Genomic DNA, 23,575 nt, shown 5'->3' on the forward strand with positions numbered 1-23,575 from the left:
TGAAACTCCAATACTCTGGCCACATGATGAGAAGAACTGACTCATTGGGAAAGACCCTGATGCTGGGAAAGATTGAAGGCAGGAGGAGAAGGGGACGACAGAGGATGAGATGGTTGGATGGCATCACTGACTCAATGGACATGAGTTTGAGCAAACTCTGGGAGATGGTGGAGGACAGAGAGGCCTGGCATGCTGCGGTCCATGGGTTGCAAAAAGTCAGACACAACTGAGTGACTGAACTGAATGAACCAGGATGTGGGACATGCTGCCTGATATCAGGTATCTGTCAGGACACCAAGAGAAAACAGGTTCACGTTATTTGCTTTTGACAAACATCTGCAAGAAAAACAAATGCTAGGTGCTGGGGACACAGGAGCGAACAGACCAGTTCCTGGCTGCTGAGCGCTTAAAGGCTCCCAGGCCTGAAAGGTAAGGAAACTAGCCACTCAGCCTGGTAAGTGGTGGGTCAGAAAAAAGCAGGAAAGAGGCCCCCGAGGTGGAGAAATTCCTTGGTGAGAATGCCTGGCAGGCACCAGAGCCAGGCTCAGTGGGGTGGAGGGTGGGGAATACTAGTCCCTTGAGAGCTGAAGCTGAGAAGGGAGAAGCCAGAGGATAAAGCTCAAAGACCAGACAGGACCAGCTCTTGCAGGCCCTGCAGCCCTGAAGGCTTAGTCATCAATCTCTCCCCAGGCTGCTTTGAAGTTTCTCTCTTTTCCTTCTGGTCTTGTTGAAGAGCCACCTTGAGGAGGTGGCTCAACTGTCACCTCCTCAATGAGGCCCACCCTGATGAAACTGCAACCCACTCACCTACACCCTGTACCCCATAACCCCTTCCCCAGGAACGTTTTTCTCCACAGCACATGACCACATGCCCTGATGTGCGTTCAGGTGCTCCCCCAGCTAGAAGGCAAGTCCTCCAGGGCAGTGCTCTCTCTCCCTGTCCCCCATACCTGCTCAACCCACACACATGGGGACACCATTCCTTCCAGCCTCCCCCCACCTGTGTCCCTCAGCTTCCCAGAAGAGTGGCCCCAAAGATGTCTGAGTCTTAATCCCCGGATGTATAGTGAATATATTATCTCATGTGGCAAAGGGGAATTACTTGTAGACGGAATTAAGGTTGCTAATCAGCTGACTTCGGGGAGGTTATCTCGGATGATCCAGGTGCACTTGAAGTCATCACAAAGGTCCTTGGATATGAAAGATGGAGGCCAAACCCAGAATAAAAATGATGCATAAGTGAGAAGCATCTAGAAACTAGGAAATCCAGAATATTCTTCCTTAGAGCCACCCCACAGGCCTGCCGATACCTTGATTTTAACACAACTTGGACTTCTGACCTCCAGATCTGTAAGGTAATAAATCTGTGTTGTTTTAAGCAGCCAAGTCTGTAGTAACTGGAAGTGAATACACAGCAGCAACATGAAGTGAAACTCAGGCAAAAACACAGACCCACCTGTTCCATATTTGTGTTCCTGGCACATTGTGAGATAGGGGTAAGGATGTATCTTCCTCCACGTGTTTTTGTGAGGATCCAGATAATCCTGGCTACACAAACTTTGCACAGCACCCAGCATGGAGTCTCTCTAGCTGGCAGCTGTGGGGATGACGTCTGCTGTGGTTGACGGGCAGGAGGCTTCTCTTCTTCATGCTGTGTGACTGGGGCTGCCCTAGGACTCACGGGGACCCAGCTGGTTCCAGATTTGGGAAGTCTCACCTTTCAGAGCAGGCGTCCTCCCCGTGGTGTACCACCTCCTCCTTCAGGGATGGGAGTCTTCTGAGCCTGGCAGACACTCCAAGGGGATGGTTCTATCCGCTCTGGCCCAGCAGCTGACCTCATACACCAGGCCCATGAGGGTCCCAGAAACTGCCCAGAAGTCTGGCTCAGGGTGCTCAGTCGTCCTCATGCCAGTCCACTGCGTCCACTCAGAGATCACGGTCAATCAAGAGAACCCGGCCAGACAGCCCTGGTTTCGCTCTCAAGTCCCCCATCTGTAGAATGGGAAGCTTGGAGTGGATAGCGTGCAAGGTTCCTTCAAAATCTTACCCCCTGACATTTCACGGATAGTATTTATAAATGCAAATAAACACACTGAAGATGACTAACGTCATCAGCCATTAGGGAAATGCCACTGTGAAAAACTGAGTATCATTTTTAAGTGTCTTATTCCCATTTACAAAAGCAAAATCTACTGAATTGTTGTGGACGACAGGGAGCTAAAGAAGAAAAAAGGCTTTCTTACAGAGCCAATAAGCAGAGTGTTATAATACAACACTGCCAAAAAAAAAAAAACCACAATGAAATTCCCACACCCCTCCATGAAGTGCTCTGTAACTCATTCTTACCTGCTTCTGGGCCAAAAAAGTCCTGGAAATCCCAACTCAATCCATGGGGATAATCTGAGAGCTGCCTAACCGAAGTCAACTCAGAAGCCCAAGAGTCTATTCTTCATATAAAGTATGGACAGTTTGAAGTACCTGGTCCAGTCTGTTATTACGAGGCTCTAAGACCATCCTCTTTAACTGGAGACTCAAGCACTCTGCAGCTTAGAGCAGGGCCTTCAGGCAAACACCAGACTAAAAAAAACATCTCTAAGATGACAGAGATTTCATGGCTACGGTTACCGTATTACTGTAACCAGTAAGATCAGAATGGAGCAGAGTACACTTCTCTCCCAGACTACAGTACAGAACAATTTCATGAGACTTTAGATGGACCTCACCCCTAAGGGTAAAAATATATGGGCAGTGAGGCACTGACAAGTTGCCAGGAGCTTCCACAAACCACATAATTTCTAAGACACTTACATTAACACTTCATCCATATAAGCATAACCACAAGAAGGCCAAAAACACTCTCTGATCTGACAATTCTTATGCAAGTCTTAAAATAGTAACATATTAAATAAACCTAATTCGTTCTGGAACCTCTCTTTTAATACGATGCAAAAATAAATCTCTGTGATTTTCCGGGGCTGCTCTGAGAAATAAATCTCAAAGAACACAGTACACGTAAAAGATATCCTGAAAGTTTCCTTCTTTTACTATGTTTGTTATTTGAAAAGACAAAATCTACAAAGAGTTATCAGAAGAGATATAGACACTTGATTAATATATGATTGTGGGTGCCTGAGAAACAATCCCTGGTTACCCATTTAAATAACATTTAAAAGTACACAGACCCAAGAGCATTGAAGGCACGTTGTTCATTTTTGTTCAGTTGCCCAGTCATGTCCAACTCTGTGACCCCATGGACTGCAGCATGCCAGGCCACCAAGTCCCTCGCCATCTCCCAAAGTTTGCCCAAGTTCATGTCCATTGCATCAGTGATGCCATCCAGCCATCTCATCCTCTGAAACCCTCTTCTCCTTCTTCCTTCAATCTTTCTCAGCATCAGGGACTTTTCCAATGAGTCAGCGATTCACATCAAGCAACCAAAATATTGGCATACTGAATAGTGAAGGCATAGTCCACATAAATATTTGCACACAAATGTTCACAGCAGCATTGCTCATAATAGCCAAAAAGTGGAAACAAACCAAAATGCCCATCAACTGATGAATGGATAAATAAAATGTGGTATTTCCATACACTGGAATAGCTATCACTCATAAAATGGAATGAAGTACTGATATGGGCGACAACATGGATTAACCTCAACAACACTACACAAAGAAGTTACACACAAAAAGCCACATACTATATAGTTTCATTCATATGAAATGTCCAGAACAGACAAATCCACTGATACCAAAAGTAGACTAATGGTTGTCAGGGGCTGGGGCAGTGGTTGGGGGCAAGGAATGGTATTGGGGAGTAAATGCTACCTGGTATGGGGTTTCACTGTGAAAATGTTCTGGAATGAGGCAGAATGACATAGTAGTGACAGTGTTGATGGTCGCACAACCTAAGATACTAAAAATCACTTACCAAATAAGGAGTTTGTATTTTTTGTGCTATAAAATGGTCTATTCTAGGACAGAATAAATAAATTCAACATAAAGCACCAAAAAGTTTTCTGGTGGACACAGCATCTCTGCTGTCAAAAATAACCTTCTATGTTGTAGGCAATGGTATTAATCAGTAAATCAAGGGGGCAAGCCCATCCAACCTGAGCAAACTTTGCTAAAATAGCATGCATTGCACAGTTTATTTCCAGACCAAGACAGTGTAAAGTAATATAAAAAAAGGCAGACCTTCCACTTCTGGGAACAAACTGACCCTTTACTGTGCAACAGGGAGTCAGTGAGGTCAAAACTATTTTCACAATAGTGATAAAATGTTATTTATGTCAACACAATGTGTTCATCATTGCTATTTGCAAATGACTCTATAAATAATTTGCAAAATGTTTCCATTTTTATATCAAATGCAGTAAATACCAATAGTTTTAACCCACATAAACAAAAGTTCTTTGGGTAATTTCAATGAGTTTTAAAAATGTAGAGCGGAAGACAACATCTGAAAGCTGTGTTAGGTGAGAAAGGAAACAGATTAAGAAGTGTGCTGACTGTTTATAATAGCCAGGACATGGAAGCAACCTAGATGCCCATCAGCAGACGAATGGATAAGGAAGCTGTGGTACATATACACCATGGAATATTACTCAGCCATTAAAAAGAATTCATTTGAATCAGTTCTAATGAGATGGATGACACTGGAGCCCATTATACAGAGTGAAGTAAGCCAGAAAGATAAAGACCATTACAGCATACTAACACATATATTTGGGATTTAGAAAGATGGTAATGATAACCCTATATGCAAAACAGAAAAAGAAACACAGATGTACAGAACAGACTTTTGGATTCTGTGGGAGAAGGCGAGGGTGGGATGTTGAGAGAACAGCATCGAAACATGTATATTATCTAGGGTGAAACAGATCACCAGCCCAGGTTGGATGCATGAGACAAGTGCTCGGGCCTGGTGCACTGGGAAGACCCAGAGGGATTGGGTAGAGAGGGAGGTGGGAGGGGGGATCGGGATGGGGAATACATGTAAAACCATTGGTTGATTCATGTCAATGTGCGACGAGACCCACTACAGTGTCGTAGGGTGGTTAGCCTCCAACTAGTGAAAATAAATGAAGAAAAAAAAAAGAAGTGTGCTGAAATTCACCCTAGGCCCTGAAGGTTCCCACGCCCCCTCCCAAAGGAAGATGCAGCTGCCCAGGACAGAACTGACAACACACAAAGACCCCCATCCTGGGCTCCGAGCATCATCACCTTCCTAGAGGTGATTCATCCTGGAGAACTTTCTCCAGCAATCCACACACGGAGAGAGCAGTGGAGAGTTGGCCTTGAAGGGAGCAGCTCCCAGGAGATGGAAGGCAGGTGGGGCTAGGTGGACACCAGAGAGGCAATGCATGCGAATTTATCATGTATGGACCACCTGCATTGACCAAAGAGGTTGGATAGTTGCAGGGATAAGGGAACACTGGCCAGGTGGGAAGCACCTAACCTGGAAATAGGCAGGAAGTGACAGAAGTGGCTGGAGGGAGCAACCACACCGTCTGTCATCATGCTAAGTGAACGTCTTTATTTCTTTTTTTTTTTTTAGTTCTACCAGTTTATTGCTACCAACCCATCTCCCTCCACCCTCGCGCACACATGCTCAGTCATGTAATCCCATGGACTTCAGCCTGCCAGACTCCTCTGTCCATGGATTTTTCCAGGCAAGAATACTGGAGTGGGTTGCCATTTCCTTCTCCATAAGTGAACGTCTTTAAAAGGTGAATGAGTTGGAGCACCATGGTGTCCACAGTTAGAGGTGGGGGAGAAAAAAAACCCAGGAGAGACACACAGAATCCCGACTGGAGGGCCAGGAGCTGAGAGAAAAAAGTTCTTCAAAAGGTGCAGAGAGATCCATGGGGTCAGCGCCACAGGCTCAAATCCCATGGATATGTCCTGAAGGGTACATGCTCCATCACATTAAACCGACAATAGAAATATCAGTGATCAATGCCAAATGACCAGCTGGTTTCCGCTTAATCAGGGCCCTGACTGATTGGGACCTGGCTGCTTACCAAGAGATTTCACTGCCACTCAGCTCAGTTATGAAGTCTGTCATCACTTGACAACTACTGTTTGGAGCAATAACCACAGGCTGTGAGCTACACTCACACCAGAGTTTGTATCATGAAGAACCTGCCCGTATCAGGCTCCTAGTGGAGGAGACAGCAAATATTTCCAGGGGTTGTCCTGCCCTTGGATTGCAGGGGTGTCCTTGCCTTTTTTGAGTCCCATACGAAATGCTAATCTCTCATACTCTTCATCCCATTGATCCCCTTCCTCTCCCTCCATGCTCACCCTCCACTCTCTCTCCTCACCCCAAGCCTCTGTGCACAACTCTTTTTCTGATGACCTGTTCCCTCTTCCTTCATGGCCCTCAGTAATGTTCCAGGGACACAGTGTGGCCTGTAACTGCCCTTCTTCAGGACTAATCAGGCAAATGATTTATAGGGCTGATCAGTACTAAAAGAAAACAGGGGGTCTCTCACTTCAGAAAATTAGCAAGAACCACGAGGCAAGGAGAGCAGAGCATTAGACCAAGCCTGGGGCCCTTCGAGGCTGCTCACATGCACCCCAAAAGCCAGCCCGCCCCCTGCGACATGGAGACAGAAGTGAGCTTACTGACCATCAGCCCAGGGCGGAAAAGAACCATCAGTCTGTGACCCCTTAGCTTGTCATAAGCAGGGGATGGGCTCTCATCCCTGACTGTCCCCAGCGGGACCCAGAATCTCACCAACACCCCATAAAGCAAATCACTAACACTTGTCAGAGCAGACATTGCAAATGAAACTTAACAGTTAAAGAAAAGCAAGGCTCCTGAATGCTAATTTTAAAAACCAAACTGAAGTTGTAAAGGGTGCTTCATGACCACAAAACTATGCTCTGAATCAAAAAGCCTGCACAGCAGGCCTGGTCTGGGGACAGGTATGGTCAGGGCAGCGCGTCCTGGGGGATACTGTCAGCAAACAGAGAGATGAAACTGAAGGGGTGCCAGCTGTGCCCAGGTTGTAGCAGAGAGGATGCCTCCCCTCGCCCCTCAGATAGCCTCTCTAAGTCCGGAAGGAAGGAGGCTGTTGCTCCGGACTCCCCTCTCTTGGCTTCTACTTTCCTGAAAGATCACTGAAGTCAGGAGGCACTCCTCTGAAGTAGGGTATTGTATCAAAGACTAATCAGCTGAAACCATAGCTGGGTTAACTGGCAAACAGCTGAAGAGCCCCAGGCAAAAGTATAAATGGGGAAAGAAATGGACCCAAAAAGGCAGGGAGGCCACACAATCGGAAGAGTAATCACCTAAGGAGCATCTCTCAGTCAAGGAGAGACTGGAGCTGGCAAGTAAATCCCCCAACTTCCTGGTGCCATTTCCTGTGGCTCACACCCCACCCCCGACCCTGTGCCCCCAACCCCAGCATCCAATGAGCCACAAGCCAGAAAGCAACTGAATCCCAGGGTGAGAAAATCAGAAGTCTGATGAGTTCGATCATAATGAAATGATCCCAGAATACTGCCCACAGCAGTTCAAAAAAGGTACACTCTTTCCCATCCAAATGGAGACAGAGGGCATAACTGTGTCATAGAAGAGACAATGAAGGTGCACAGGCCACATTCTACCAAAAAATCAAGAGAAGAGTCACATAGGCCTTCAGAAGGCCATCAGCAGCAAGTCATGGCTCCATAACACAAACAAATCAGGAAGAAAGGGAATGGTTTGAAAAAAGATGCAGTCTCCCAGTCCCAGGTGAGAAGATGTGTGCAGCGGGCAAGTGTTGGAAGAGGAATGGGACCAGTGAAGGAGGCAAGAGTTCCCTGAATCTGGCCAATCGATGCACCTCTGACAAATGAAGTCGAAAGAATGCAGGCCCTAACGAAGGCCATCGGCCACGAGGTGGCGCTGTTGCACAGCCAGCCAATCGGGAAGGAGAAAGAGCAGGCACTCCTTGAGAAATTGAAAATGGACAACCAGAAAACCCAAGACCTGGAGAAAAAAATTAGAAAAAGATCGTCTAAAATTTACATTTGCCACCTAAACAGGAAAGCCACGACTCCTGTTCTGGGCACAGGATGTTAAAAGAGCTCTTGCCACAGAGGAGGTGGGACCTGCCAACTTGAGACATGTTTTAGGACAAACACACCAAGAAAAAGAGAGACTCTCCAACAAGCTGTCTCTTCAGAAAGTTCTAAGATGTCAAGCAGTCTGCCAGAAACTTCCTGGAAGATGCCCTCGACAACCAGAGGCTCCTGTGGTCTGTCCAACCATCAAAACAGGTGAAATCTGGCTCCCCAGGCCAACTGGGGGCGGGGGCTCTCTCCCCGCTGAAGGACCCCGGCCTGGACTGGAAGCCCCAACAACCACTCCCAGGGGTCACCTGAGGCCTCTAGTGTGGCACCCACCTCCTGGCTGGTTCAGCTGTGTCCCACCACAGATGCAACAAACCCTTCTATTCTAGGGAGCTGGATGCCACAGGCTGCCTGTCATTTCCACAATTTCCATGGGCACACGGAGACAAAGACACCCACGCCACCAGGAAGACCTCCTGCACCCCCTTGCATCCTCCCACCTATTGTTCCTCTCAGACCTACTGAGAAAATACAACCTGTGCTCTCTCCCTCCCCCCACCAAGAACTTCCTTTTGCCCAAGAGAGTCTACGCAGACAACAGTCTGAGGTTTGGGTTTCAAACAACTATCTGACCCCTGTAAAGACCACTGGCTGAGCTGTTTCTCCCCACCACCAACAGTGAGACAGCCCATGAGCCCCTCCTAGCCCTTCCCTGCAGGTCAGCCTGAACTGAGTCCGGCCTGCAGAGGAAGCCCCTACACCTTGTCCTGGGCTCCTCCAACGTCTCTTCTGGTCACATAGCTGTGCTCGGCTGAAACCCTTCACTTTTGCAGATCTCTGTAGAAGAGCCATAGTGTCATAGCATCAGAGGGAACCAACTGGATTCCCACAAACATGGCCAATCCCGGGCCAACCCCATCATCATCTTCCTCAGCCATTCTCCCTGAATCTTCCAAGTGAGAATTCTAAGATGGGACCCACCCCCCAGCCCCCACCCTGTGGAGACTGGGCATACTCCAGCAACGGCTCTGATGTCTACATAGCAAATCAGAGAGCTCCACACTTTTTAACTATTCATACCACAATCCTTGGTGCAGTCTGATCAGCGTGAAGAGGTGTCATCTGCAATTAAAGCCAAGACTGATAGCCCTAGCTCCACAGCTACTTCTCACATGGGAAACCAGAATTCTGAACCCACACATCGGTGATGATCTGCAACACTGACTTGGTCTATAACACACAGCCCTCAATATCCCAGTGGCATCTTTACAGACTTCATGATAACGGCCACATTCACTCCGCAGAGAACCACCTCCATGCTTTAAAGCACCCAGCAACATTGCCAGGGTACACACATCTTTCCCAATGTACCTCTGTGTACATTAGCTCTGTCACGGCACGGCCGTGATGTCACAAGGCACTAGCTGGAATCTTCATTATCGAACTCACAGGGACAGCTGTGCAGACAACCATCCAGGTATACACAATGGGGAGAGGGACTCAAATGGCCACACTCAACGCTACCGACATGCACCTCCCAGAGCCCAACTTAATGCCAATTCTTATGCCTGGGGTCTTTGTCAAAACCCCCAAGTCCCACAGAGTGCAGAAGTAACTAAAGGCAAAACCCAGCACTCAGTTCCCTCACCGGAGGTGCTCCTCGCTGCACCGAGCATTTCCAAAACTTGCCTCTGCTGCCTGGTACCAGACATCACAGTCCCCACAAGGAGGGAATCGCAGGCTGGCAGACCTGCAACCGAAGGACTGCCCGAAGCAGGCCACACACGAGCATTCAAACAAAAAACTTCCAAAGCTTGGAGGAACATTCTTCACACCTGAGCAGCAACACATCGTGGGGTTTGGAATTCCTGGGGAAGTGCTGGAGTAGCTATACAAAGAATTAAGCAAGAAAAAGAAAGCCTGATTCGACTATGGAGGACGAATCATCATTAAAAAAAAAAAAGCCAAAGATGCTCATGGCATCCAGGATGCCCCAGCATGAGGGAACCGCAAGTGCACAGCGCTTTTACATCTCCTCCTAAATAGTGGGGACCTCAAATGCTTCCAATTCATATTCCACATCCCTTCCCTGCTGGGCCTTCTCCTTAAAACCCTTCTCCTCTGGTCTCTCCCCTGCATAAATAAGCAACTACCACTTCTGAAGTTTGTGGTTAAAAAGAAAATGTATTCACCACACAAGGTTATCTCAAGACCTTATTCCCCACAGAATTATTTTAATAGTAAAGGAGTTAGGAATTTAGAGCACTACGTATAATGCTCTAAAAAAACTCTCTGGGTTTAAGTAAAAAGAAATACAATAAACACCAAGTTCCAGCCCATGCGGATACCCAACCAGATTTAGGAACCAGTAATTCACATTTAAAAGGGCTAGGGTTTAAAAAGTCTGTGGCCGTCACCTTTGAAAACATTTTTGCCGTGCATTCATTGCACCCTCCAGACGGTGCACAGAAGTAGGCAGAGACTACCAAGGTTCAGAAAAGTAAGCTTGCCAGAGCACCGAACAGCCGCGTTCTGAGAGCTCACTGCGCAGAGAACGTTGCAAAGCAGTAGTTCTCAACCAGAGGCAACCGCGTCCCCATTTCTCCTCCCTGAGGATATCTGGCAATGTCTGGAGACATTTTTGACTGTCACAAATTGGAGCGGATGCTACTAGCATCTCATGGGGAGGGCTAGGGACGCTGCTAATCATCCTACAACGCACAGGGCAGGACACCGCCCGCCGTGACAAAGAACAATCCAGCCCCAAGTGTCAGGATTTCAGAGGCTAAGAAACTCCCAACCAAAAGTCACTTGAAATCCCCGAGGCATCCACTCTTGAGCAGCTTATTCTGGAGACCGTCTCCCTGACAGAGGAAACATATTGTACCCAAAGACTCCAAGCTTTGCCGTTTTGAAGGAATGGGGGGGAGGGGGGCCTCAACAGCCCCTGATGGCCAATCGCGACCACTCTCCTTCACCCCACCCTGCAATGCCAGGCACCGAAGGATACTCAGGTCAGAAACTCTTTTCAGAGTGTATTCCAAAACTTTTAAAGACACTTCTAAATAAACAGAAACCCTGCTCAAAACAAGCTTCAGCACTTACTACCTCATTTAAACTTCATAGTCATCCTGTCAGGTCGGGACTCAGAGTCACTGCGTGACAGAGGAGGAGCCTAAAGGTTCAAGCAACTTTTCCAAGGCGACACAGCCGGCGAGTGGCAGAGCCGCAGGCCTGGGGGCCTTAGGGTCCCGCAGCCACGTGGAAACTCGCGGAAGGATCCCAGCCCACGGCGGTGGGGGGGGGGGGGGGGGGTTGTGGGGGGCACTCCGACCCCAGCCTGGCTCCCACCCAGCTCGCACCTCCTCAAGTGGCCGCCCTCCCCTGACTGGTAGGTAAAAGCCTCAGAAGCGCCCCGCCCGGCCCTCTCGCACCCCCCACCACGGAGGGCAGCTCTCGGCGCAGACGCGGAGGCAGAACGTGGACGTAGGGACGTTGACAGGACGTGCGGCCTTGTCGTTGAGACACTGACGTGGGCACGCAGCGTGGGGCGTGGGCAGCGCCTGCTCCCCAGGGCCGGCACTGCGTCTGCAGAGAGAACACGCTGTCCCGACCTTCCCCGCGGTGTGGGTCTCCGCAGGCGCCTCTCTGGCTGGTCGCTCCTTTTCCGCTGCAGCCACGCCTGCCTGTGGCCCCTGTCGGAGCTACTGGTTCATGGAGCAAGTCAGCGCCAAGGCCCCTCACTTGTGCATTTAGGGTCCCCCAAACTTCCCTGCTGGCTCCATCCGCCAGGAGCCTTTCTGTGCTCCTCGGAGGCCGGAAGCCAGCCAATACCTATAAGTCAATGAGCAGTGGCGAATCCCTGAGGTTTCCTTATTTTTCCTTCATTAAACTTCTCGCTTCCCTCAGTTTGTCTCTGCTTTTGTTTCACAGGAAGAGGTTGCTTGTGGACGAGGCGGGCTAGCGGTCCTTCAGCGGAAAACTTCACTTTCCTCCTCTGGCTGGGAATGATGCAGCACATTCATGCCCCTGGGTTCGTCCTGTGTCTCCACTTCCTGGTGGTCGAGCTTTAATTTGGTCACGCGGTTCCTGCTGAAAACCACCCAGCAGGGGACCTTTGCATCCAGAGGCCTGTGACAGTCAAGAAATGGCATTTGGAGAAACTGTTCAGAGGCACATTTTTTTCTTTTACTTTACATATATTCAGATCTAAAATTTTTGTTTCAGAAAACAATAGCCAACCAGATTTAATGGATATTACCCCTTTGCCCTATGTGCACCAGATCAGTTTTTTAAATGGGTAAACGTTATTCTAAAGCTCACCCACCACCACTACCCTGCTATTCCTTTCTGTAACCCACCCCTACTTTGGGACAATCCCTATATGAGTCAACAGAGCATCCTTTCTCTGGATATTTCTTACTGGTGTGGGACACTAGTGTAGCCAGAAATCAGTATGTTATACCTGCCCAGTGAGTTCTGACAACTTACAGAAAAGGCATTATATTGCCCATATCTGGACCATAATGGACTCATTCTAAAACAGCCCCAGCTCCTTTTCTTGACTGAATATCAGATCCCTGCAAATGGGCAAGGGTGGCTTTTTCCATTTCAGACTGGATGGGATCAACCCTGCCATCTGACGGAGGAGAAACAGGCCCAGAGAGAACTGAACACACAAACAGGCCCAGAGAGAACTGAGATCACAAAGTCAGTGGCAAGGTAGGGAATAGACGTGAGCTCTTGGCCTGGGCCAAGGTGCATTCAGGATATGGTGACATCGTCAGAACCTTCTTCCTCTTCACCCCACAGAGAGTGGGCTCTGTGGACGGGGCCCTCCTTCCCCACTGCACTCAGCCTGGAGAGGAGCCAGCCAGTTACAGGAAGCTGTGACCTGAGGCTCTCAGCTGCTAAAATTCCGCTTGAGGGCATCCTGCCACTGGAGTCGGCATTTCTGGTCAGGAGGGAGAGGACTAGGGCACCCAAGTTAAGATCTAGGTGGAGCCAGAACGCCATCTGCTGGCTAACTGCTAAGTAACCCAAACCTTAGGTCTACCTCTTAGGATTTCTTGTGATCCCCACCCAGGAAAGCTGAGGGGTGGATTGAGGGCAAACCCCTCCTGGAGAGATTTTCCTTTTTTCTCTAGATTACCCCTGGGGGAATCCCCAGGATTCAAGCTGATGATAAAATCATATCCATCGTGTACAAGACCCTTTTTCTCTCTTACTGCATCCCTAACCCAGCATCATCTATTGATGGCTTTATGTGACCAACCACTGGATACAGTACTTCGAGGACTGGAAACAACAAGATACTGTTCTTCCCACAGTGGAACTTCTTGAGTGAGGCAGAAAAAGAAACATAGTGAGACAAAGATTTGATGGTAGGCAGTGGAATGGAGGGGGTAGAAAGGAGGACCAAGTACCATGAATATGGATTAGAGGGGCTCTAATGACAGACAAGGTGTTTTAGCTGAGTTTTGAGAAGAAACAGGTAGACAGATGTGGGGAGAGGGGAAGGCACTTGTAGGGGATGGAACAGACATAGCCAATACCCCTTCTCGCTAGCCCCATGTCCCAAATGCTTCCTCTTCCTCCCTCCATCCATCCTAATTCACCATGGGTCACAGTGGCTGTCCACCTAGAGAAGCCACCCACCTTTCCTGGCTGCAGCTCCCCTCTCCCACCAGGTTCGTCTCCAGTGGGATTCCTGTGACTCTCCCAGGTCTCATACCTTGACCTTGCCCATGAACACTCAGTTTCCTGGATCCTGCACAAGCCTGTCCACAATCTGGAAATATATGGGAAATATTTCTTATGCAGGGGATTCAGCAAAGCCTAAACCACCCTTTGTCCCTAAGAAACAGAATTCCTCCCAAGAAAAGGAGAAAAAGTATGAAGGTGTCATGCCAATAAGTTTTTTTGCATGTTCAGAGGAAGGAGCAAGATCCCTGCAGGCCCTTATGGTTGTTATACGTCCTCACTCATGGCAGGGTGGGTCCTGATGGTGCAGGGAAACCCGGTCACCCTGGACAGCAGCATTGTTTTCTCTAGCCTTCTGATATTCCTATCTCATCTGGGGAAAATCAGCTTGAGCTAGAAATCTGTGCTGCCACCAGAAGGCAGCAGCAGACCACAGTCTGACCAGAAACCAGCTCCTTTGTTACATTCTCTGTCCACGAGGTGGCGCAGTGGTTCTTTACCTTGGCTGCAGATCAGCTTCACCTAGGGGGATTTATAGGAACGCTGACGCCAGGATCCCACCCCCCAAAATTCTGATTTTCCCAGGGTGCAATCCTAGCATCACACGTTCTGGTCTCCCAACAAAAACTTTATTTTTGTTTAATGGGGAAAAAATAAAGGAGGAGAAGCAGCAACCTCTCAGACCATTTTTTTCAGCTAGGATTGAGAACCACTGAGTTAGGCCTTTGTAACTCAATCGTGGTTCACAGACCAGCAGCATCAACGTAACCTGGGAACTTGTTAGAAATGCAGAAACTCAGGACTCATCCCAAATCTCTGAATCAGAATCTGCATTTTAACCAGATCTCCAGGGGTTTTGTGTGCATATCAATGTTTGAGGAATGCTGGCCCTAGTAATCAGAAGGGCCCTTGGGGTGGTCTTGGTGAAAGGTGAAAAGTCGCTCAGTCGTGTCCAACTCTTTGTGGCCCCATGGACTGTAGCCTACCAGGCTCTTCCTCCATGGGGTTTTCCAGGCAAGGATACTGGAGTGGGTTGCCATTTCCTTCTCCAGGAGATCTTCCCAACCCAGGGACTGAACCCAGGTCTCCCACATTGTAGGCTTTACCGCTTTACCGTCTGAACCACCAGGGAAGTCTTAGTCCAGTGCCCAATCTAGTTTAGAAATGCAGAGGTTGAAGCAAGAGGGGAAAGTCCGTTTTCTCAGCATCACTGGCCATGCGTGGGTGGAATGGCGCAGACCTCAGGACACTGACTCCCAGTTAGTACTCTTTTTCCCACAGCACCCAGACCTGGGCCTGGGCATCAGATGGCCTTAAATGGTGGTGGGAGTTTGATGAGGTTTTGGAACTTCCCCATAGCTCTTAGTGCAAGGACAGTGGGCATCCCAGAGATGGCGAAAGTACCATCAGCTCAAGAAACTTCCACCCAAATATACAACTCAACACACAGACACATGATATCACCCAAATATAACCTCTCACCTTGAGTGACGCTGTGGGACCATCTCTAAATCTAGGAAAACAGAGAAGAGAGAAACATCAGTGTGGACGAAAGTGTAGCCAGGGAAGGCTTCCTGCAGGCTGGGCTGGTGAGAGGGGTGGGTGAGATTTCAGTGGCTGGTGGAGGGAGAGGCAGGTTTCAGGCCAAAAGGCCAAGATGAATGAAGGGTATTAACAGGTCAGGAAGGGGGTTCGTTAAGACCAGGAAACCAAGTAAGTGTTGGGCAGCTGTGAGAGATAAAGCTGGGTTGGGGGAGTGGCTCGGGGCTTCCCTGATAACTCAGTTGGTAAAGAATCCACCTGCAATGCAAGAGATCCCTAGGTTGGGAAGATCCCCTGGAGAAGGAATAGGCTACCCACTCCAGTATTCTTGGGCTTCCCTTGTGGCTCACCTGATAAAGAAGCCTCCTGCAATGTGGGAGACCCCTGGGTTAGGAAGATCTCCTGGAGAAGGGAAAGGCTACCCGTACGAGAATTCCATGGACTGTATAGTCCATGCGGGCCACAAAGAGTCGGATATGACTGAGCGACTTTCACTGACTCACTCACTGGGGGAGTGGCTCAGAACATAGACAAGACCCTGAAAGCAGACAGAGGACTGCTTGGTAGAGTTGATTCAGATCCTGGGCTGGAGGCCACAGGGAGCCATAGAAGGTATTGGAATCAGAGGGAAGTCTGGGCCCTGAAAAGGCCTTCTGGCATGTACTGGACATGGTTCAGTGGAGGAAGGGGCTATAGGAACCCTTACCCTGGGAGCTTGCTGAGGGCAAGACTAGAGGCTCATTCATCTCAGGGTCACCAGCATTTTCGTACAGCCCTGGCCTTGGAAGGTCTCCTCTAGCTGACCACATCCTTGGGAGGCCAGCCTTCAACACAGGGGCCATTTAAGACTCAAGGTCTAGATCAGAACAGGAAATGTAAGTCAATGCTCTTGTGACCTCAGGCTTGTTCCATCACAGAGTGGGGACCATAACAGAAATTCCCTCATAAGGTAAGAATTGCCTGTGATAAGACACATTCTACACCTGGTGTCTAGCCGGTGCTACATATCATGACGACTCTATTCTACTTCTTAACCCTTGTTCTTCCCAGGGCCTCAGTAAGCTAGCACCACCTTGGTTATCTCTTTGAGTTACTCCTTCGATCTCTTCCCCCTCATTAATGCTAGCATCTGTTGAGTACTACACCCATATCAAAGCACAAGCTCATTTAATCCTTCAATAATGCTTTGAGATCAGTTCTATTCATTCCCTGATTTAAAGGTGAGAAAACTCAATGACAGAGTTTTACATGCACCCAGTAAGGGTTTGAATTGGGTTACTAGATCAAGCACCCCTCTCTTAACCACACTTTCATACCTCCTCCTAATGAGATGGCCCAGGACTCTGTGGCTCCTCCGTGACTCTCAAGCTACACATTCTCCCTTAATAGCGCCTCCTCTGGCAGTTATAAGGACAAGTCTCTGTTTGTTTTTGGCCTTCATCTTCTTTGATCAACAGATCCACATTTCCAAAGGCCAGTATCTACATGGATGTCTTGTCGTCTTCTGAAGCCTAACCAGTCCCAAGTTCCCAGCCCCCTCCTCTAGCCTGAGCCTGGGTAACTCATGCCATGTACCTCCTAACTTCATTCTATCTAGAAGGGTGGCCATGCCGGTCTCCATCCCCAGTGTGGGATCCTGGAGGACAGACTGTCTCCCGGTGCCTCTCAAAGACCTGAGCACACTCAACACAGGACCTGCCTATCTCTCCAACCAGTGTCCCCTCCCTAATCTCTCATTTTGAATCACAGCACTGTATCCTTCCTTCATCAGGTCCTCTAAGATCTGAAACTTTTCCTGGACCATCCCTTTCCAGCAGGCTTCTCATTCCCCCAACAGTCTTCTCAACTCAGAAGTGCCTCTCAACTGCCTCTTAGATTGTTCCTTTCCCCCACATTCCAAAAGCCCAACTGCTCCCTGCCTCCTGCAAGCTCAGGACAAATCCAAGCCCCCTTCAGTTTTGTCCACACTCTGGCCCCTATAAAAGTTAGCTCCAACTGAGTGTCTTACTCAATGAACAATAAACTCCTTGGGGGCAGGAGCTGTGGCTTTTTATTTTTTGTCCCCTTGACACTGATCATAGTAACTAGCACAGAAAACCACTAATAACATATTTGAATAAAAGAATTTGGGAATTCAGTTAAAACAGTGTCTTGATTCACAGGGAACATTTTATTTAAAAAAAAAAAAAAAACCTAACAACTTGGAACTTATATGTATTCATGACACAGAAACATAAAACTGCCCACTCCCACAGTCCAGGTCATTCTGGCCCTTGCATTGCACACCTGCCCTGTTTTTATTCATTTATTTCTGTTTTCACACACTAAGGTTTGTGGACTATTCATTCAAATACTTCTTGAGCTAATGAATGATAGAGATGTTAATGGTTACCTGATCCAAGAAAATTTACACCTGAATACTGGAAATACCTAGGAAGTTTGTTAAAAGTACAATCCCAAAGCCCATTCCCAAAATTTACTGAATCAGAATCTCTAAAGGAAGGTCTGAGGGCTTCCACTGTGATTCATTTGTTTTCAACTTTTAACTTTTCCTTTTAAAGTACTTTTCAGACTTATAAAACAGTTTGGAAATAATAAAGTTCCCATATACCCTTTACCCAGCTTCCCCAAATATTAACACTTAACCTGTCATGCAATGATCAAAGCCAGGAAATTAATATTGATATATAAACTCATCTACAGGCTTTATTCAAATTTATGCAGTTGTCCATTGATGTCCTTTTCAAGTTTCAGGAGCCAATCCAGGATCCCATTGGGCACTCTAGACCCTCCTTCCTAACTCCCCTCCCTTCCCCCACGCCCTTGGTCACATCTCCCAACCTCAACCCCAAATCCTCAGATCTCCCAGTCCTTTGTAGGCCTTTCTATAGAGAACTCTCTACAGTAATCAATCAATAAACTAAAACTAGTTCTCTGTATCTGTTGTAGAGGATTTAGAAAATTCCAGAGCAACCTCTGCCACAAAGGTAAAGGAATCGTCTCAAGGGAAGAGTAAAGATACAGGAAAGTGAAGGAGAGAGAAACATTCTCTGTTGGTTCTGGGCCGCCGAACAAGAGGAGTTCAGGACAGAGGGGCTTTGTGGGTGACCAACATCAGATTAGGATGTGTGGCTAGGTGGAAGGAAGGCAGGAGCAGAGGCTGGGAGGTAGCCTGGAAGGTTCCGAGTGGGTGTGCAGGATGGCGCACGGCCTAACTCTTCCAGCTGAGAGACCAAGCTACAGAGCCCTGAGAACTGTTTCCCCAAATGTTGTGAGGAGCCATTCAGGATTGGGCTCAGGGATACTTTGGCCCGCTGGAAGAGCTGCCTGTACCGCAGCCGGTTTCTTCCTGTTTTCGGGGCAGAATTTGTACCAGGCTAGGATGACCCGGTGGAGAAGGCAATGGCACCCCACTCCAGTACTCTTGCCTGGAAAATCCCAGGGACGGAGGAGCCTGGCGTGCTGCAGTCCATGGGGTCGCACAGAGTCGGACACGACTGAAGCGACTTAGCAGCAGCAGCAGCAGCAGCAGAATGACCCGAAGGGGAAGCCACAAGGTCAAGATTGGGTAGTGGCTGAGAGAGAACAAATGCCAAGCCCTGACTCCCGGCCGTGTGAACTCTTTGTTCACTAAACAGGCTCCCTGAGTCTAGGCAGGAGGTGGCAGTCGAGAGGGGCTTGGGGGTGGGGTCCAGAACCTCAACCATCCTTCTGAACGTGGTGTTCCCAGGGGTGACTCAGATTCTGTCCCTGCATTACAGAGCACCCAGTCAAGGGAGGAGACACATAGGGAACAACTGAGAACAGCCTGGAGCCACAGGATGCAATACAGTCACTTAAGCGCCCTGGGAAATCAGAGCAGCAAGAGGGAACCAGCGTGAACGGCTGTCCAAGAGATGACCTGAAACCTGCGTTCAGCTGTGCACCAAGGACCTGAAAGCGGCCAGGCCAAGGGGCCAGACCCACCAGATATGGAAACACACTGTTCCCTGGTGAAAACAATAATTACACAAGGGCTGAGAGAAAGAATAAGCCGCCCAGCCCAAGGTAGTAATCTTACCTCGTAATAATCGTTGGATAAACGGGATGGGGTAGTGATTCCTCTGTAGTCATGCCTTCTGGGCATCGGTGGCAGAAATTCCTGTGAAGAAGTAAGGAAGGAATGCTTTCTGACTTATATGTTCTATGTTCTGCCTATCCACTCATTCATCCATCCACCCTGCCTTCTTGTAACAATAACATTTTAAACCCTGCCTAGAGGGATCGCTGCTGCTCTTCTGCTCTCCAAAATGCAATGCTCTATATATAATAAGGACACAAAATAATTTGAAGGAGAAAGCAGAACCACAAGGTTGAATAAACGAGTAAGATGGCAAGTCCAAGGCAATCATGGTTTCTCCCTCTGTTTTTCCAACTGAATTCACATCCAAGAGTCTTCTGGAATCTTCTCCTCCTTTTAACTCACCCCCACTCCTAAGGCCGGCTCAGGGCCTGGAGAGTTCACGCCCCAGCTTCTTCCAAACGCCTCTCTCCTCCTCCCGCCCGCCTGCCCTCGCCCCCAGGTCCCTTCCCACCCTTCAGGGACGCCCCCCGATACCCATCTGCAGTCTTCGTCCAGCCGGACACCCGCCGTTTGTCAGCAACACAAGCCCGAGCTCACGCCCCGAGCGCTCCGGCAACAGTGGCCGTCTGGGAGGACGCCCCAGCGCCGCCCGCCTCCGTACCCGGCGCATCCCAGCCGCCGGTCCTCCCGCCAAAGCCAGGCGCGTGCTCTCCGGTTTCCCTCGGAGCCTGTGCCCGCGCGGGACCCTCGCGTGTCCTGCCCCGCCTACGCCTGCTCACCCCGCAGAACCCCACCGGCCGCGCGCGCCCTTCTACCCGCGGCGAGCGCGGCTGCACGAACCCACCTCCTCTCCCGACCCTCTGAGCTCCAGGCAGGCGCGGGACTCCCTCCCGCCGCAAGACTGCTCCTCTCCTCTCCCGGGTGAGGAGCCGTCCTTCCCCAGCTGTCCCGGGACCCACCGGCGCGGTGCCGGCAAACACAACCCTTGTGAGGCGGTTAGGAAAAAGGAAGCGGCTGCAGGTACTTTCCCTTTAGTGATAAAGAAGAGTCTTTGTTCGTCAGCCTTCTTAGCGCAGTGGGTAGCGCGTCAGTCTCATAATCTGAAGGTCCTGAGTTCGAGCCTCAGAGAGGGCATGGCCTTTTGCTGCCATTCACAGGAAATAATCTGCTTTCCAGGATAGTGTTTACAGAGGCCCTGCGGACCCAGCACGGAGTGCGGATCCCCACCGAGTAAATGCCTAGGTCCACAGAGAGCCCGTTCTACCACAAGCCACAGCCAGAGGGTCGATCATTGTCCCATCTTCCTGCGGGGAAATGGATACAGCACTGCTGAGTGATTAAATCCGTCTCGCAACATCTCTGAAAAATGTTTCCCAAACCACTTCTGACTTCCTTCCCCACTTTCTCCGTGTGCTCTCCAATGGCTCAGCGGTAAATAATCCGCCTGCAACGCGGGAGACGCGGGTCCAACCCCTGGTGGGGAAGATCCCTTGGAGAAGGAAATGGCACCCACTTCAGTATTCTTGCCTGGGGAATCTCACGAACAGAGGAGCCTAACTGGCCCCAGTCCATGGGGCTGCAAAAAGTCAGACACCACGTAGCAACTAAACACGACCACCTTCCTCTACTCGGATCAAGGCCGAGTCTCCACATTTTCTCTTCTGCCTCGGGAGGCTGTATCCTTTCTCCGGTCCAGACCCAGTTTTCAGTTTCTGGGAAGATCCGGGCTGTCAGTGCAAGTCTCCCACGTGGCCCCGGAAAGCAAGGTGACGCCTGGCATTGATGACCTAGGAATGGCCAAACTTTAACTATAGCTTTAGCTAAATCCTTCCATTCTTTTTAATTTAAAAAAAAAAAAATCCTTCAATTTTTGATTATTCAGTTAACAATAGCTTCCAGTTTCTTTATGATTTAGCCTCCACTAATTATTAATTTCCAAAACAAAGAAATTTCTAGTTTCCTTTATATTGTTTATTTCTATCTTAACTGCATTATGGTCTTAGCATATATTCTGTAAGAATTAAATACTCTGAACTTTATGGCTCAGTATTCAGTCATGTCTTCTGTTTGTCATTATTACATAATTTTATTTAGATTAACATCAAATTAAACAATGTACTGAGTTAACAATAAATTATATTATAAATATAAATAACTTATTAATATTATTATATTCTATTATTCCAGTAGTTTTCCTCTATTAACTTGGAAGCTGTACCCTTCTTTAGTATTCTTTTAGTAATTAGCCTTGAAATTACACTACTCTTTGACTTACCGTGACTACTCTTAACTTGGACTTTACCTTCTTTCCACAAAAGAAGAAAAAGTACAGGTCTCTTATTTTATCTTTTCAAAGTCTTACTCTCCCAACTTACATGCCTTTTTTCAGTTTTCTTGGGCATACATCTAGGCGTTGAATTGCTGAGTCATATGATAACTCTACCTTTAGCATTTTAAAAAGCTACCAAACTCTTTTTCAAAGTGGCTGCAATGTATTCTATTAATACAATCCCACCAGCAAGTTATGGGGGTTCCAGTTTCTCCATAGCCTCAGCAACATTTGTTATTGTCTGTCCCCTTTATTCTAGCCATCCTACTCATGCAACATTCCTTTGCACTGTGGGTTTGGTTTGTGTTTCTCTGATAACATTGAGCTTATTCCTGTGCTCATTGCCATCTGTATACCTTCTTTATAGTAACAGATATTCAGATCTTCTGCCCTTTTTGGGGATCGTTTTGTCTTTTGCTGTTGAGTTTTAAGAATTCTTCACACATTTTGGATATAAATCCCATACCAGAAACATCTTCACAAAGGTATTCACCCCTTCTGTGAGCTGTCTTCATTTTGTTAATGGTTTTTCTTGAAGCCAACTCTTTTTTGACAAACATTACCTTGAAGAAATAAACAATGCAGATAGAGTTGAATCTGCCCTTTTTATCCTTTTATGATCCAGTTTCTCTACTTTAGTTTCCAGAAATTACCACCTTGTGAATTTGATCTTTAGAATTCCCTACCTTCTAAAAATACTGTGTAAAAAACATATAGACACTTGGAGTCTAATTGTTACTCTAGCCCAGGACAGGACTACTGTTGGAGCCTACTCTCTGTATATTTTTCCATGGAAGCTAAATAAATATATTATTGAGAGGCACAATGGCCATAGCAGGAGTCAGCAAACTACAGCCAGCAGACCAAATGTGACCCACTGCTTATTTTTATAAACGAAGTTTTATTGGCACACAGTCACATTCACATATGGCAACTTTTGTGCTACAACAGAGCTGAGCAATTGCAACAAGGCCTAAAATATTTGCTATCTGGCCCTTTAAGTAAACGTTTGTTATTTCCAGGGTTATAGTGACACTTCAACATGTGTAACAATCTAAATACAAGTTTATTTCTCTCCCCTGAAATATTCCAAAGGGGGAAGCTTTTCTCCATATTTGATTTGGGGACACAGGATGATTTCATCTCCTTGTTTTGCAATCCCCTTGGACCTTCACATCACTTGCCTGGAGCTGGTAGAAGGAGACAGAGAGCCTGGAGGAGACATCCCCCTACTCCTTTAGTCTTGGCCCAGAAAGGAGGCACATTCTTCACTCGTTATCTGTCAGCAAGAATCAGTACCAGACAGTATCTCGATGCAAAGGATGGTAGAGTTGGTCCCAGCCTTCGTGCCTCTTCCAGGTTAATTCTAAGCTACAAACTTTAGTAGGCTACTAGCTGTCTCAGCCATGCCAACTCCAAGCAGAGGCTGGAGGAAAGCAGGCCTATATGGCTTGATTCAGAGTTGGGTCTTTTTCAGTTTGGTGAAGGCCGCACAAAATATCACATCCACCAACATGAGAAGATGCCTTGAAACAGACAGGCAGCTTCTGACTGGCACCAAATGCCAGACTGAGAATCGAGACCTTGGATATGGTTAGATCAGCTCCTGGAGTTTTAACCTGCGTCAAGAGTTGAGTTTTGTTGGTCTACCAGCATCCTGATACAAACTGAAAGTTTGTACATGGACATACATTGCTTCCTGAACTTTCTTAAGAGTCCAAGAATTCCCTGACACCCCCAAAAAAGAGTTATAAACAAAATTAAGTCTGGTCTAAAATTTCTTACCCACCCAGAAATTTGCTGAAAGGGGGTGTAAGCAATCCATCATGATGAGCTTGTTGTGTAAAACAACTGACCACACACCCAAGCCAC

The 23,575-nt window shown here is 48.0% G+C and overlaps 1 long non-coding RNA gene and 1 other non-coding gene across 3 annotated transcripts; one reads left to right on the forward strand and one right to left on the reverse strand.

The window, feature by feature from the left end:
- Positions 1-879: 879 nt before the first annotated feature.
- LOC139029884 (uncharacterized) lies at positions 880-20,119 on the reverse strand. 2 transcript variants are annotated; one of them, XR_011482163.1, is made up of 6 exons: positions 16,628-17,213; positions 16,018-16,167; positions 15,252-15,282; positions 13,725-13,857; positions 2,347-12,197; positions 880-1,992 (listed from the first exon to the last, which is right to left on the reverse strand). It is a non-coding gene; the product is annotated as an uncharacterized lncRNA (long non-coding RNA). The 2 variants fall into 2 exon arrangements; XR_011482162.1 differs by lacking the exons at positions 880-1,992; positions 16,628-17,213 and adding exons at positions 19,372-19,452; positions 19,909-20,119 and having other exon boundaries at positions 3,021-12,197.
- Positions 20,120-20,435: 316 nt separating this feature from the next.
- TRNAM-CAU (transfer RNA methionine (anticodon CAU)) lies at positions 20,436-20,508 on the forward strand. The gene has a single exon. It is a non-coding gene; the product is annotated as a tRNA-Met (tRNA).
- The last annotated feature ends 3,067 nt before the right edge of the window (positions 20,509-23,575 follow it).

This window comes from Odocoileus virginianus, chromosome 20, assembly GCF_023699985.2.
Source record: "Odocoileus virginianus isolate 20LAN1187 ecotype Illinois chromosome 20, Ovbor_1.2, whole genome shotgun sequence".
Lineage (NCBI taxonomy): Eukaryota > Metazoa > Chordata > Mammalia > Artiodactyla > Cervidae > Odocoileus > Odocoileus virginianus.